Raw genomic sequence first — 13,765 nt, 5'->3', positions numbered from 1 at the left:
GTGGGTCTCCTCGGCAGAGGCTCCCGGGAAGCCGCCCGAGGCCCTGCCCGCTGGTGGCCGACCGAGGGGTCTCCCCGAGCGGTTTCGGGGAGGGCAGGCTGGGAAAGGGGCGTTTGCTGGTTTCATTTTTTCCGGTTTCTGGCAGCGTTTCTTCCTGGGTTTGTGGGGCGATTTAACTCATCTCTGAGGCATCCCCCTGCTCCCCCCTTCCCACGGCTGAGATCAGTAACTGAAGGGAAGTCGTGTGGCTTTTTAGATCGATTTCTAACTCATGTTTTCCCATATTTATTCTTGCGGTACTTTATTTCCTTTGTCTCCTGCATTCATGGTCCCCGTACCATCCCTCTTGTCTGCTTTGTGATCGCTCTGCCAGCACCAACTACGCTGCCCCCCTGTGCTTTGAATCTTTTTCCCTTCAGAGTGATCCAGTATGTTTCCTTACTGCTCAACCCTTTCCACCCCTACATTTCTTAGGCTCTGTGTTAATGAACAAAACTTAAACGGTAGTCTTGAGGTCCAGCTATTCTGCACTATCTGTTGTTTTCACATTTCCACCATGCAAAGAGCAAGATTTATCAGGAAGGCCAGATCTGAAGTGATTTTAGTGACATGGGTTTGAACTCCCAAGTACCAGATCATAGGTACACTTAGGCCAGAATTTGGCAAATTGTTTATTTTTTTTCCTTTTGGACATCTGCTGATCCTCAGTGTGTGCCTGCTCTCTTACTTTTTCAGCTCAAGTTCAGTGTCACAGGGCCTTTGCCCACCCTCGTGGATACCCGAGTTACTGACTGAATATGCCAGGTCATGTCACAGCTCTGAACTCACTCACAAGCCTTACAGGTCTTCGCTTCACCACACTGCTGTGAGTGCTGAGGGAGGCTGAAGCTCCTTTGTTCTGCAGGTGGATCTGCACTATGCTGTCTAGGTGGAGACCAGCATATATATTAATTTGCAGCAGCAGCAAGCTCCTGATTTTGAGGAACTCCATGTGCAGCTTATGCTAGCCAGTCCTTCTCCACAGTAGGGCCAAGTGGGAGCTGCCTTCACAGGAGCAGTGCCAGCTGAAAATTCCCCTGCTTCCAGCTCTGTTGACCCTTCCAGCAGCACAAGGAAACCAGAACACAGACGAGTATGTTTCCCAGTAAACAAAAGTCATTTGCTCTTGCCTAAAAAAGGAGTGCAAGCATGAAACCACTTCTTACATGCACAGAAATTCACTTTGTTCATACTGATGTAGTGAACCTCTAGTGAAATTGGTTTAGGATAAAAAAGAAGTAAATATGACTCAGAAACACACTTGCTGTTTCTACAGATAAAACATGACTACCAAGGTATTTCTGAATGTTTTCAAGATGTAGGATAGCTACCTTACATTTGCAAAACTTGTGGGATTTTTAATAACACAGGGAAAGCAGACACTCAAGCTTTGAACTTCCTGGTAATGCAAAGATACTCCTTACGGATCTCCTTTAAAGCTCAGGAACTACCAGTTCTAGCTAGACCTACCAGTTTTCCTAATCTTTGAATGCTAACAAGATGATGTGTGTTTTGTTTTATCTTATTCAATTTTGGGTAAGTAATATAATTATAAATGATAGTGTGCAAGTTTGTTACTATATACATGATTTGTGAAACAAATTCATGAGACAGCACAGCAACGAGTGCATTTATTGCAGCACATCCAAGTAAATGCTGTTCCATATATGAGGTACAGAGAGAAAGTGGAAGTTTATGAAGCCATGTTTTTAAGTATTAAATATATCAGTAAAATATGCTTGTTTTACTTGATACATATCCATGTTTGCTGTTGATACTTCTGTTATGGAAGTAATTATGGCAAACAAAAGAAGAAACTAAAAAAAAGAGCTGTTAGGATGAGTAACCCAAGAAATAAGGGGTCAACACTGATTGCAGTGTAATCAGAGTATTTTAAGGTTTTTCACTTGTAATGGGGAGAATAATTAGTTAAGAGAGGAGAGTTCGTAACAGTATAACACTCGATATCCATTTGGTCATTGTATCTGCCACTACTTCATGGCCTGAGACAAAGATTTTCACATCTGGGCAAAAGATAGTACATAAGCAAGACAGTGACAGACCTAAGTTTGAAATGTAGGCACTGATTTTGATTAATTTATCCCATAGGCCTGCTTTTATAACTATATCTATTGATTTGTTTTACTATTTAGTAGATTATGTAGCAATCAATCATATTTCCATCTAGCTACTCATGATTATTAATATTTTAAACTAGTTTTAAGATGGATTGGCTGGTGAGTGCAATAGGTCTGCTCTCTTAAGCTAGTGAGAATGGAATACACCCAGGTTACATGCAATGAATTATTGCCACTGGACAATGTGATGAAATCTACATCAGCCATTAGAATATAAATCCAGCAGCAGGAATACAGTGCTGTCAGGGGACCGAGATTTCCTGCTTTGAAAATAAACATACTGGCTTTACCTCTGCATTTATTGAACAAAAGTACATAGTTTTTCTGTGACAGTAAAAGTATAGGAGTTAAATCAGTGGAGTTCACATAATGGCAGATGGAAACCTTACAGAAATGTATGCATTTTTCGCACAATGTATGTGGAAAGCAGTTACTTTCCTGCCAAAAGCCAAGCTCAGAATTCTGTGTCACAGCATCAGGAGTCAGCAACCTCACAATCAGCTAGCAGTGTGGGAAAGCATTGTGCTAAACTACAAGGGATGTGTTCATTTGCAGGGGAAAGACTGAAAGTCTTGGCAGGTTATTAAAAGAGGAAATGATTTTCAAATACAATATTCTGTTTTGAAATGCAATTGTTTTTTTCTATTGGATGCCAAAAATTTCTGAAGAATGCAATATCCTCTAACTAATTGTATCTGTGCTCCCAGAAAAGAAACAGAGCTATTGTTCTCCTCACAGCAGGAGCTATTTTTATATTAGTCTGTGTAGCACTCCTTTGTGTAATGATTGTCTTCTACCTACGCAAACTTCAATCCATTTAAAATAATCAAATTAAGATAGTTTCTTGCTTTCTTATACCAAGTCGGTATTCATATAGAGTGTTTTCTAGGTTACTTGGATTTGGTACAAGGCCTTTAGGCTAAAAAAAGTAAAATTCTCTTACCTCAGTCGAAGACCAACCCCCTTCCTCTTTGAATGAATGGAAGCAGGAAGTAGCAACAAGGAGGAGGTCACCCTTGCAAGAAACAAAAGTTTCTTCTGCTAACAAGACCTGTAGCCATTTCTACCATGATTTCAGTCACTGATAACTGGTCATTGACTTAGTTGCACTTTAATTGAGTTGCACTGTATACTTCACATAGAAAGAGGGAAAGCTACTATTTGTTCTTGTAAACCTTGCTTTTTGCCAAGCAGGAAAGTGTTCTCAAAGTGCAAATAGTGGGGTGTTCATTATCTGCACTTGAGATTTTCATTTATGTAGTAATACAGGTGTTTGGAGACTGATCAACTGCTGGATAAATTACCATTACTGGAAGGTCTGTGTCACCCTATCCATATTCCCTATCTTTATTTTGTTATTTATTAGCATATAATTATTTGTAATATATGACATGACATACATATGACATATCATTGTCACGGTTTTCTTCCTTTATGTTGCTTAACCTTTTAGTTACCATATGTAACTTCACAATATCCTATCAGAATGCTACTTAAATATTGTTTCTCATTTCCTTACACCTTGTATTTCTAAGTTTTGAAGAATATTTATCATTCATGAAGATAATAATTTTTGTATCTTTACAATAACTGAGTCGATGCTTTTATTTTTATCTGGCATTTCTGGGACTTGAATTTTCAAAATGTCTACCAGTTGTGGGATCTTTAGCATTGCTTTAGTGGAAAATCTAGTTTCATTGCATGCTTTTTTCTCCAGTTGGAGATTCCTCTGGCTAATGTAAATGAAGTCTTTCTATTGACTTCAGCAAGAATCAGCTTAATCCTTGTAGAAGGAAGTTAACAGCATGGAGAGAGACTTTTTGTACAGTTTTGCCTGTACTAGGCACTCCTTTATTTCTCTATTGCTCTGAAAGGCAGAACATCCTGCAAAACACAAGATATTAGGCCTACCTCAACCCAGTGCAATTATCATACTCAGATAGGAAATGGTTAAGTATTTTCTGTAGATTGTCTATAAATAAGATTTGTGCTGTAGATGATAGGTCATTATTAAACTCTAGCCTAGTGAAAGAAAGAATTTTTTATATATATTTTTTGTTCATATTTTGTGTTGGAGACTAAAACTGGTGAAAAGATTTTGAGCAAAACAATGAAGATCTGCAGGTAATGAAAACTGGTCACTTGTGTATGCTGCTTCTCCTTTTCAAGTACCATTCACGGATACACTTCTCCCTTTATGAAATGTCCAGGAAAGAGACTCCTATTCTTCTCCTCTGTTTCTTTCATGTAGGTTCAATGTCTCAGACAGAATAGCAAGCATCTCTCTTTCTTCTTCATTGCCAGTAAACTGCTTCATAGAAATTTGCTGTCATTATTCACTGAATTGATTAGAAATGCCATCAGTGAATCTCAGAACATTTGTACCATTTGTACCATTGCCAATTCAAAATACTTAGTGAATTTGAAATTTAAGTACTAAATACACAGAGACTCCTGCAGTTACAAGACTACAGGTGTCAAACTTCTTTTTTCCTTATTGTGATGGTTGCTCTATCCAGAGCATTTTAGGACTTCAGTGAAAGTGCTTTCAGTCATGACTTTCCTCTAATCCTGCTACATAAAACCTAAGTTTGTTGTAGGAAAGGTGGTATCTGTTCCAGCGAAGATGAAACCAAATCACTCTCAAATTAATCTTTTTTAGGCTGGACAGGAAGGTGTAGAATGGGAATAAAAGAAGTGGGACCGGAGCTAAAATCTGATGTAGAGAATTTGAAGACTATGAGAAAAGGCACATGAAAATGGAACCAGTGTGCATAGTGAATGGAGATAAAATGAGGTGTAGAAAATCTTGGGACATAATTAAGTGGGCTGAGGGAAACATAGGCTACTTCAGTGAGGACTGAGGACATTGTTCTGTGTGCCACAAAACAAGGGTATACAATATATTGTTGATGTGCAGAGAATTCCTTATGTATTCTAGAGATCAGTGTGCATGCTCAAATCAATTACATTTTGGAGTTTTTTGTGCATGGGAAGCTGGCTGTCAGACTGCTTTCAAATTTACAATGGTAGCTTTGGAGATGTCAGTGGTAATTAGCCTTTGCAAAACAAGCACTAAGGTAAGAGGAGAGCTGGAATGGATGAAAGAGAATGCAAAAGAGAAGATATGGAAAAAGGATGCAGGAAATTAGGAGGTAAGTAGATGTAGGGCTTCATCTGGCAGTCTAGGCCAAAGGCCTGTACTGCCTTACAATCTTATCAACACTAACTACGCAGGGGAGATAGGTAGAACTAAGATGTTACTTTTTAATGCATTACTGCCCCAGCTAGTTGCCCTACCCTTCTGCTGCAAGCTGTTACACCCTGAGGGAGAGGAGACAGCAACCATACCTATTTCCCTGTATAGTGTGGCAATTAGCTTTAACCACCAGTGAGGACATTGAGGCAGGTGAGTCAGATGCCTGTAGTTTCTTCTGCCACACCTCCCACAGGGATGGCACCCTCTGGCACATGGGAGGGACAAAGCGGTAAGGTCTGTAATTTTTTTTAAATCGGCACAGCCAGATCAGTCAGGCTTCTCTTGACTAATTTTTGCTGTCCTATGAATCCTCCTGCTTTAGGCAGCCATGTGTATATTCATATGTTGGTGCTAGATTTGGAAAACTCCAACCAAGTGAGAGAGAAAAAAGGCTGGCATAAAACCAGAAGGATATAGATGGCAGATTCTATCTGCTCATGGAAAGAAATGCTGCTTCGTAGGTGCCAGTGAGAAACTTTACATCCCTACATATGCATTTAGGGTTGATTAAACTGATATGTAACCTATAGAATATTTCTGACACTGAAAATACCAAAGTGCATCTTCAAATGAGATTAATAATTTTTACAGATGTAAAGCTAAAAAAAAGAGGTCACTCATAAATTCCAATTGATTTCATTGTGAAATTCCTCACTGATTTCTTTTTGTGTAGCTTCTTACTTTGCCAAATCGTTGATTGATCAAGTAAACTGTTCTTTAAGTCAAGAGCAGCATTTTTCAAGGTCTGTTTCAGCACAGAATAAAATAATTAGAGCTATAAACAAAAAAGAAGCAGGAATGCCACAAACCCCCACATATCTATTACTTGTCATCTGTAGAGTCTAGCTGTTACCACAGAAGCATGTTAAAATTAAATGCTGAGCTTTATTTAACATACTTATTTGTTCTCTCTTCCTTTGCCTTTACTGTTCTTATTTCAAAGCTCTTTTATTCACTTCACAACATGGCATATTCATGGTCATGCAGATACTCATAATCCACAGTAAATTGCTGTACAATTATATTTACCTTTTAAAAACAAAGAAATATTCAGTTGGAGCTTTTGTAGCCACTACATAGGTGGCTATTACAGTTAGTTAACTATTTTGCAGGACTGATAATAATTTATATCAGTTTCTAGATGATACAGAATTTAGGATAAATGTCTACTAGAAATTAAAAAAAAATAATAAAAAAGAAGAGGCAACTATGTACGTGAAAGTCTATATTAGTGTGATTTCATATCACTAGCATTCTCATGGAATATTTTGTTTTGAAAAATTAATTTATCTTTTTTATAATTCATCAAAATAGTTTATTTTGCCCACCAATAAGCTCTCCATAGAAACAGGCGTATCTTAGTAACATACCAAGAATAGAGTTCAGGGAATACACTACATCTGTGTATACTGCCTTTAAAGAGACATTTGTAGTTGTTACAAGGGAATGGGAGAGTTGTCTTTCTGCAATTGTAGCAGGCACAGCACTGCAATACCACATGTCTCGGTGCTTCCTAGGTTGATCTTACACATGAGTTGCGGGTCGCTTCTACCCACATTATTCCTTGCCCTTCATAGGAGCATATCAGCAAAGATGTCAAACTGCTGTCCCTTACAGCTGGTGTTTTATTTTTTGGCTTTGTTTTAATTGGATGCTAGCTGATGAACTACATAAACACTTATTGCTTTTGGCCCTTGTCAGCTGAATTAAAACTGTTTTGACTACTGCCCCTGATTTTTTTCCATCCCAGTCTTTCTAACATAGAAAAATCTTGAAAATTGTATCGCTGGTGTCACCTCCTGTGGCTCTGTAGTTGCTCTGTAGGGCATTACTTTTCCACCATATCGGTCCAGCTGGGTGACTTCAGGTGACCCTAGCTTTACCAGCTCTGTCACAGTTTTGCTTCTCTCCATTTTGCTCTTCCATGTTTGCTGTAGCATACCTGTTTGTTCTCTGGCATCTTTGTTCTCTCTGTTCCTCACCATGCTGAAGTGATCCAAGGGAATGGTTATGATGATATTTGGGCTTCTCTGCAGCACTGTGTTGATATTTACACTGAGCTGATTATTAGCAAGTTGAGTATATGAGTACACTGTAAAATCCACATAGTTTAACCAGTGCTTCAGGGGAAAAGAAGCAGGAAGTAGTGTGGTGCAGGGACTATGTGTCCCTTACATGTACCTTACATGCTTGGTGGGGGTCATGCCATTACTTTGTCCAGGTAGAAAGGGATGAAGCATGCTTTTCAGCTGATTCTTGCACTGCTCTGTAGTTGTTATTTGCTTCATATTGCCTTCCTTGGCTAGTATTTTTCTCTGCTTCAAAGTAACCCGGGGTGGGTAGGGTAGAGGATGTCCTAATCCCAGCCCTATACAGGAGCTTTAAGATGTCAAGCAACAGAACATCTCATCCTGGGTTTTGATTAAGGAAAAGAGGGGTTATCAGCTTTGGTCTCAGTCTCAGACTAACTGAGGGAATGAAGACAGAGGCAAGATATCTCTTGTCTCAGCACACAGTTATTAAAAGAACATGTCTGGAGGCAAAGAAGAGGCCGAGGAACCGGGAGAAACCAGACAGATTTCACAAGAAATTTTCTTACCAACCATGCAGGGAGAATGAGGCAGAGAGAAAGCATCTTGCCGAAACGTGGTTTTAAAACTTTTGTATTTGTGTAGTTAATCTAAATTTGCAGCACTAGCAAGTGAGCTATTTCAGAATAAGAGACGCACTTTTCTCAGTTCTCTTTGTCTATGGCATTTCCATGCTCAGGTCTCATGCAGCTGTTGGTCCTCACTCTACAACCTGCACCATCTTTCAGCAGCCACAGTTCACTTCCTTTACCTTCCACACAGATGGTAATGGGGCAGGCCAGGGACCTTTTCCCATGTGAGAATGGACGTGGGAAAAGGAATAAGACAGAGCACCGATAGAAGAGCAGGAAGGCCTGCAGTGATACTGAAAGGTGGTCTGTACAGAGGGAACAGATTCAGCCTAAAGCAGCTGATCTCCTCTCCTAGGCCCTAGCAAAACCAGCAGATTGCTGCCTCAGCAGCTGTCAAAGGCTGCGTCTACATTAGTAATTTGTTTCAAAGCAATACTGCATTGTCTCCACTTACCATGTGGTGTTTCAGTTCTCCAAGTGGTTTTGGTGCATACAAACTAAATTCCTCAAGGAGGAAACGAAAACAGCAGCTCTGCTTCAAATCTGCTCCACATATAACCTAGTGCTAATGGGGACAAGAGGTTCCAAAATAGTGTGTGAGCTGCATCGTCTCAAGGTCCTCTAGCACATACCTAACACTTTTCTTCTCAGAAAGCTTTGAAACACATGTATAGTGGAGGTGTTTGGCTCTGGTGACCAGGCTAAATATAATCCAGAAAAAAAACCCAAAACACATACCATGGAAAAATGAGGTGCCTTAGTATCAACTGTTTTGTTCTACCAATCCGTTCCTTATGTGCTGGATTACTTTCTCAAGAAAATACTTCCTACTTTGCCTCTACCTTGAGCTGGCTTTGGGAAATGCCAAATCTAACCTAAAAATGTACCTAGAATGTACTTGTATCTGATTGGGGGATGCCCACACAGTTTAATTATATATGTTAGTTCTTTAATCACTAAAAACAGCTCTTCAATCACTATGAGCTGATGTTGCTCATCTTAACTTGAATGGAAGAGATACAGCAAAACCTGCCAGCAATCACAATACTGGTACCGCAGCCAAGGATACAGGGAGAACTGTGGAACTGTACCCTAGGATGGGTAAAGGCACACAAGCTGACAGTGGCACTTGGTAAGATGCCTACTCACCAAGAAAAAAAAGAGAGATATAGCTAAGTGACTAACTGTGACAATGTTCTCTCCTAAATGGAAGCTACTATTGTGTCTGCTACGAGGGTAGTTGTTTAAGTCAGAATGATGAATAGATGTAAGGTCTATATTTACTAATATAATTATGAAATTACGTAAATTCTTAAATGTTGTATTTATTTTTTTCCACTTTTCCTGTGATTCCCATTTATTTATGAGCTTCTTTATTTGCATAGCTCAGTGGCAGCACTGATCTAAGCTTTCGCAAGTACCCAGTCCACTCTGCTGCTATTGTCACAGTCAAGATTTAGTTACAGCTGCTCCCAGGAGCCATAACGTGCCACAGTCCCTCACATATCCTACAATGAATTGAAAACATGTTCTAACAAAATGTTATGAAAGGACATGCAAGATTACAAAGACCTTTCTTTTTCATATGGAAAATTCTAGTGTTCTTTAGGAAGCTGTAATTTGTACAGTTTAATCTTTTTTTCTTACTGTGTCAGATAAACCTAGACATTCTGCTCTCAGATGATAGCACATTTGGAGATCTGAGAGATACAGGGAGCTGCTGGAACATATTGCAGAAGCCTAAAGCACTTAGCAACAGAGAGAGTGTGGGATGCAGCGACAGAAGCCGGAATGTGGAAACAAGTGACATCGAGGCGGCTGTTTCAGAAAGAAGAGCTTTTACTTTGTTTATAATTTCAGTAATTCTAAAGAACTTCGCAGTGTGGGAGGTCACTGCAGTCTCTGACTCTGCACATATTCTTCTCTGTGTGACTGCTTTTCAAACGCCTAAGCTAATTTTTACCCAAGAGTGCTGGATGTATTAATTTCCTTTTGTATTTCCTGTTTCTCTCAGAAACTAGAGAAGTAAAATTAAGATATATGTTTTGCTTCAGTTTATCCTGTTAAAACATACTCATGTGGCATGCACTGTGAGGAGTTTTTAAAATGATAATGTCTTCTGGAGGGATACAAGTATTCACCATGATGATTTTTAGTGCTTTGCAATACAACAGCCTGATAGTGTGCACTGATGATTGATGTCAAATAACTAGAACAAAGAAGACATCTGAGGTGCTGACCAGGATAAATTGAGTTGAGATAAAATAAAAATGTCTCCAACATCAGAGTGACTTTTAGAAGGGGATTCAGAAATCACTGTGTTTCTAAGTTCTGCGGGTCCTACTGAGGTAGAAAGAATCTGGAGAGTTTTACTCACCAATTGCTGGAGACTGTTTTACTGAATAAATATGCGTCCTTTCCCCTGAACAGTTATTGTGCACATTAAATGGAAGGGCTGCACAGCTCTAGGGTTGAAACAAAGGCCTTAGGCTATGTAGGACACTTAAGGAATTTGGAAACTTTACCATAAATTTTGTATTTTGTATTTAATGAGGGTTGAGCTAGCCATTAGTTTGCATTTTCTTTTTCCTCTCTGTAAATGTCTCTTGTGGTTTGCATTATTCAGTAATCTAATTGTGTCTTGGCCTCCAATCAGGAGGTCTGGAGACACACTATCTTGGCCTCCAATCAGGAGGTCTGGAGACGCACTATCTTTAACGCTGCTGATGCTTTTGAGAAAGCACGCAGGATCACCCTTGAGGAGAAAAGACAATGCAGAAAGAACGTGTCTTGCATTATATACCACCTAAGGGGTCTTTCTGCTGTGCCTTTTGCAACTGGATGTGTCTATCTCGTATTGGCCTCTTCAGCCACCAGCGTGCTTGGAACAAATGTGTGTAGAGCCCTCCCCAAATCTTCGTTTGCGAAGCCCAGCCGTGAAAAAATTGTGTCTACTTTTGAGGTATTACCTATTGAAAATAACGGTAAAAGGAAATGATAGAGATGTAAATTATGAGGTGCTACAGAAATGCACAGAACAGAAAAAAAAGGGAATAAATTCATATATAGTAATGATGCCCGAGGAACTATTAGTATTGAAATCTAACAAATTTATCTCACTGAATAGTACACTGTAGAATAGCTTCAGGCTGCTGTTGATACTCTTTAAGTTCACAGGTGACCTGTCATTGGGTAACTGGCCTTTTAAAGGGAATTGGATTCAGCCTAACTACTGATCAACTCTTTACTTCCCAAATGCTGCAGTAATTTCAGTTATTAAAGTGCTGTAACCACCTTACACTAGATGGCAAAGTTAAAAAAAAAAAAGTAAAATAAAACGAAATGAAATAAAAAAAGGACACAAAATGCAGTCACCAGAGACGTGTAGTGTAGGCATTATCAAATTGTTCAGGCTACAACAGGGTGAACCTGAAAAGTAATCCCATGACACTTACAAAGAGCAACATCTTCAAGCCTTCCAAAACACATTGGGACCTCTTACAGCTCACTAATGCAGAGAAGATCATTTTGGTCTGAACCTCCCTAGGTCCCTTTGCTTAGGAACAACACTGAAAATATGTTCCACCATTTGTAGCCTCAGGGCAAAACACTTTTCCTTGAGGACGTTTCCCACAGCTAGCTGCCTCTGCAAACTTCTCAGGGACTAAGCACCAGACTGTCTGTCTACATTTCAATGTCTTGCTTCCATATTAATAGCTACAGAGCCCCAGAGAGGAAGTATCACCTGTTGAAGAGGTTTAAAGACCTGAAATTCCAGCACCATCACTAAAACATATGCCTTGACCTACTCCCACTAAATGTTTTTCCTTTCTTCCTGCTTTCTTCTTCTATTGCTCTCAGCTACTGCCTTTCTCTTGCTATAAGGAAGACCATTATCTCCTTATCTCAGATCTCTGCTGCACCCAGCACACATAATTGGCACCGTCATCCCTGAATTTTCTGACTCTGAAAGTGTAAGTCTGAGGCTTGAGGGAGCTCCACCTGCTACATGGAGAGCTGCCTGACCCCCTCACCTTACTATTCAGCACTCCCACTTTCTGACTTCTACTCCAGGTGCTTCTCCAAAGAACATCTCAGAAAATGGAAATTGTAGGCCGTTTCAAAAAAAAAAAAAAAAGAGAAAAAAACCCCAAACCAACCAACCAACCAACAACAACAACAACAACAAAACAACAACAACAACAACAACAAAAAAAAAACAACCAAAAAAACCCCCAAAAAAAACCCCAACCCAAAACCTAAAAAAACCCAAACAAAACAAAAAAAAAAAGCAAATGAACTAATCAAAGAAACCCAAAATAAAGGCTAGGGACTGCCATAGCTAAATTCATTCTGTTCTTTGCCCAAAAATCCTGGCCACAGCAAACATATACAAAAGTGAAAGTATCTCTTTCAGGAAGGATTCTGAAAAAGGTATTATTTTTTATTTTTCATCTATTTCCTTCTTCTGTCTAGGCTGTCTCTTACTATTCCCCTGAGCAGCCTCTGAAGGTGTACTTCAGAGACCTACTTCCAGCAGCGTTCAAGGCATGATTTCTTTTCTCTTAAGGAAAGACTGTCCTCCTGAGAATACCAAAAGAGAATACCATTCACATGCTCCTTTCCATCCTCTACAACTGCAACAGAAGTTGTACTACCATCTACTACACTTCCTTCTCCCTGTATGCCAGATGCTGCATCTTACAGAGCCCTTGAGGTTTCCAAATCAAATCGCAGTCTCTGCATCCCATTATCAAGTCTCTCCCATCTTGTCATCTCCATACTTTTATTTACCAGATCCTTCACTGTGCACCTGTTGTACTATGAACACTGGCCATTAAATGTGCACCCACACTATGCAAAGTAGCACCCGAGCATAACTACACAACATGATCCCAGATACACTGACTTCAGAGACAGACTGTTCTGGTACGTCCTTCTGCTGTAATTACATTGTTTTGGTATTTCCACACAGTTCAGCACTATGCCAAGTGGCTAAGCCTGATTAGAGCTGGCTTAGATACTGCATCTGATGTCAGATCAGAACTGGCAACAGAGTCATCTGACCTCTCACTGAAATGGGGATTTGGCATTATGGCACTGCTCCACTCATTTCCTTTTCTTCTTACACTTCCCTGAAAACATACCTGAATACTCTTCCTGAGTGATGAGGCTCCTGTGAACTACAGATCATATAAATGCTGAAAAGTTACAGAGAAGCACATTGCTTGGAGTGTGCATATTGCTGAGTGAGGGCCAGGTGGGTATTGCTGCGATAGCTGAACCAACAGCAGGAGCATTATTATAGTAGGATAAACATTATCCTCAGACATGCTTCTTAGTAAGTGTTTTAAGGAAATTATTATGGGTTCTCTGCTGTTCTGCAGCACGATGAGGGCAGGCTCTCTAGTCTCTCAGTCCCTGCAAATGATTGCAGTGAAACAGTGTGGACAGAGCTGTCACACTGTGTCTTACCGCCTGAGACTGATCTGCTGCCTATCAACTGAGCTGCCCAGACACAGTGGTCTCTGGCTTAGGGACAGCATTTATATGTAGATGGTCTATGGAGAGTAGCCTGGAAAAAAAGGAGGCTCTTAGGAAAGTACATGATGCATTAGAGTTTGTTATTTTAAAGAAATAAACCAAAGATATCAAGAAAAGGACATT

This window comes from Manacus vitellinus, unplaced genomic scaffold, assembly GCF_001715985.3.
Source record: "Manacus vitellinus isolate BGI_N305 unplaced genomic scaffold, ASM171598v3 scaffold_5_pilon, whole genome shotgun sequence".
Classification (NCBI taxonomy): Eukaryota; Metazoa; Chordata; class Aves; order Passeriformes; family Pipridae; genus Manacus; species Manacus vitellinus.
Note: the sequence above shows the minus strand (reverse complement) of the source record.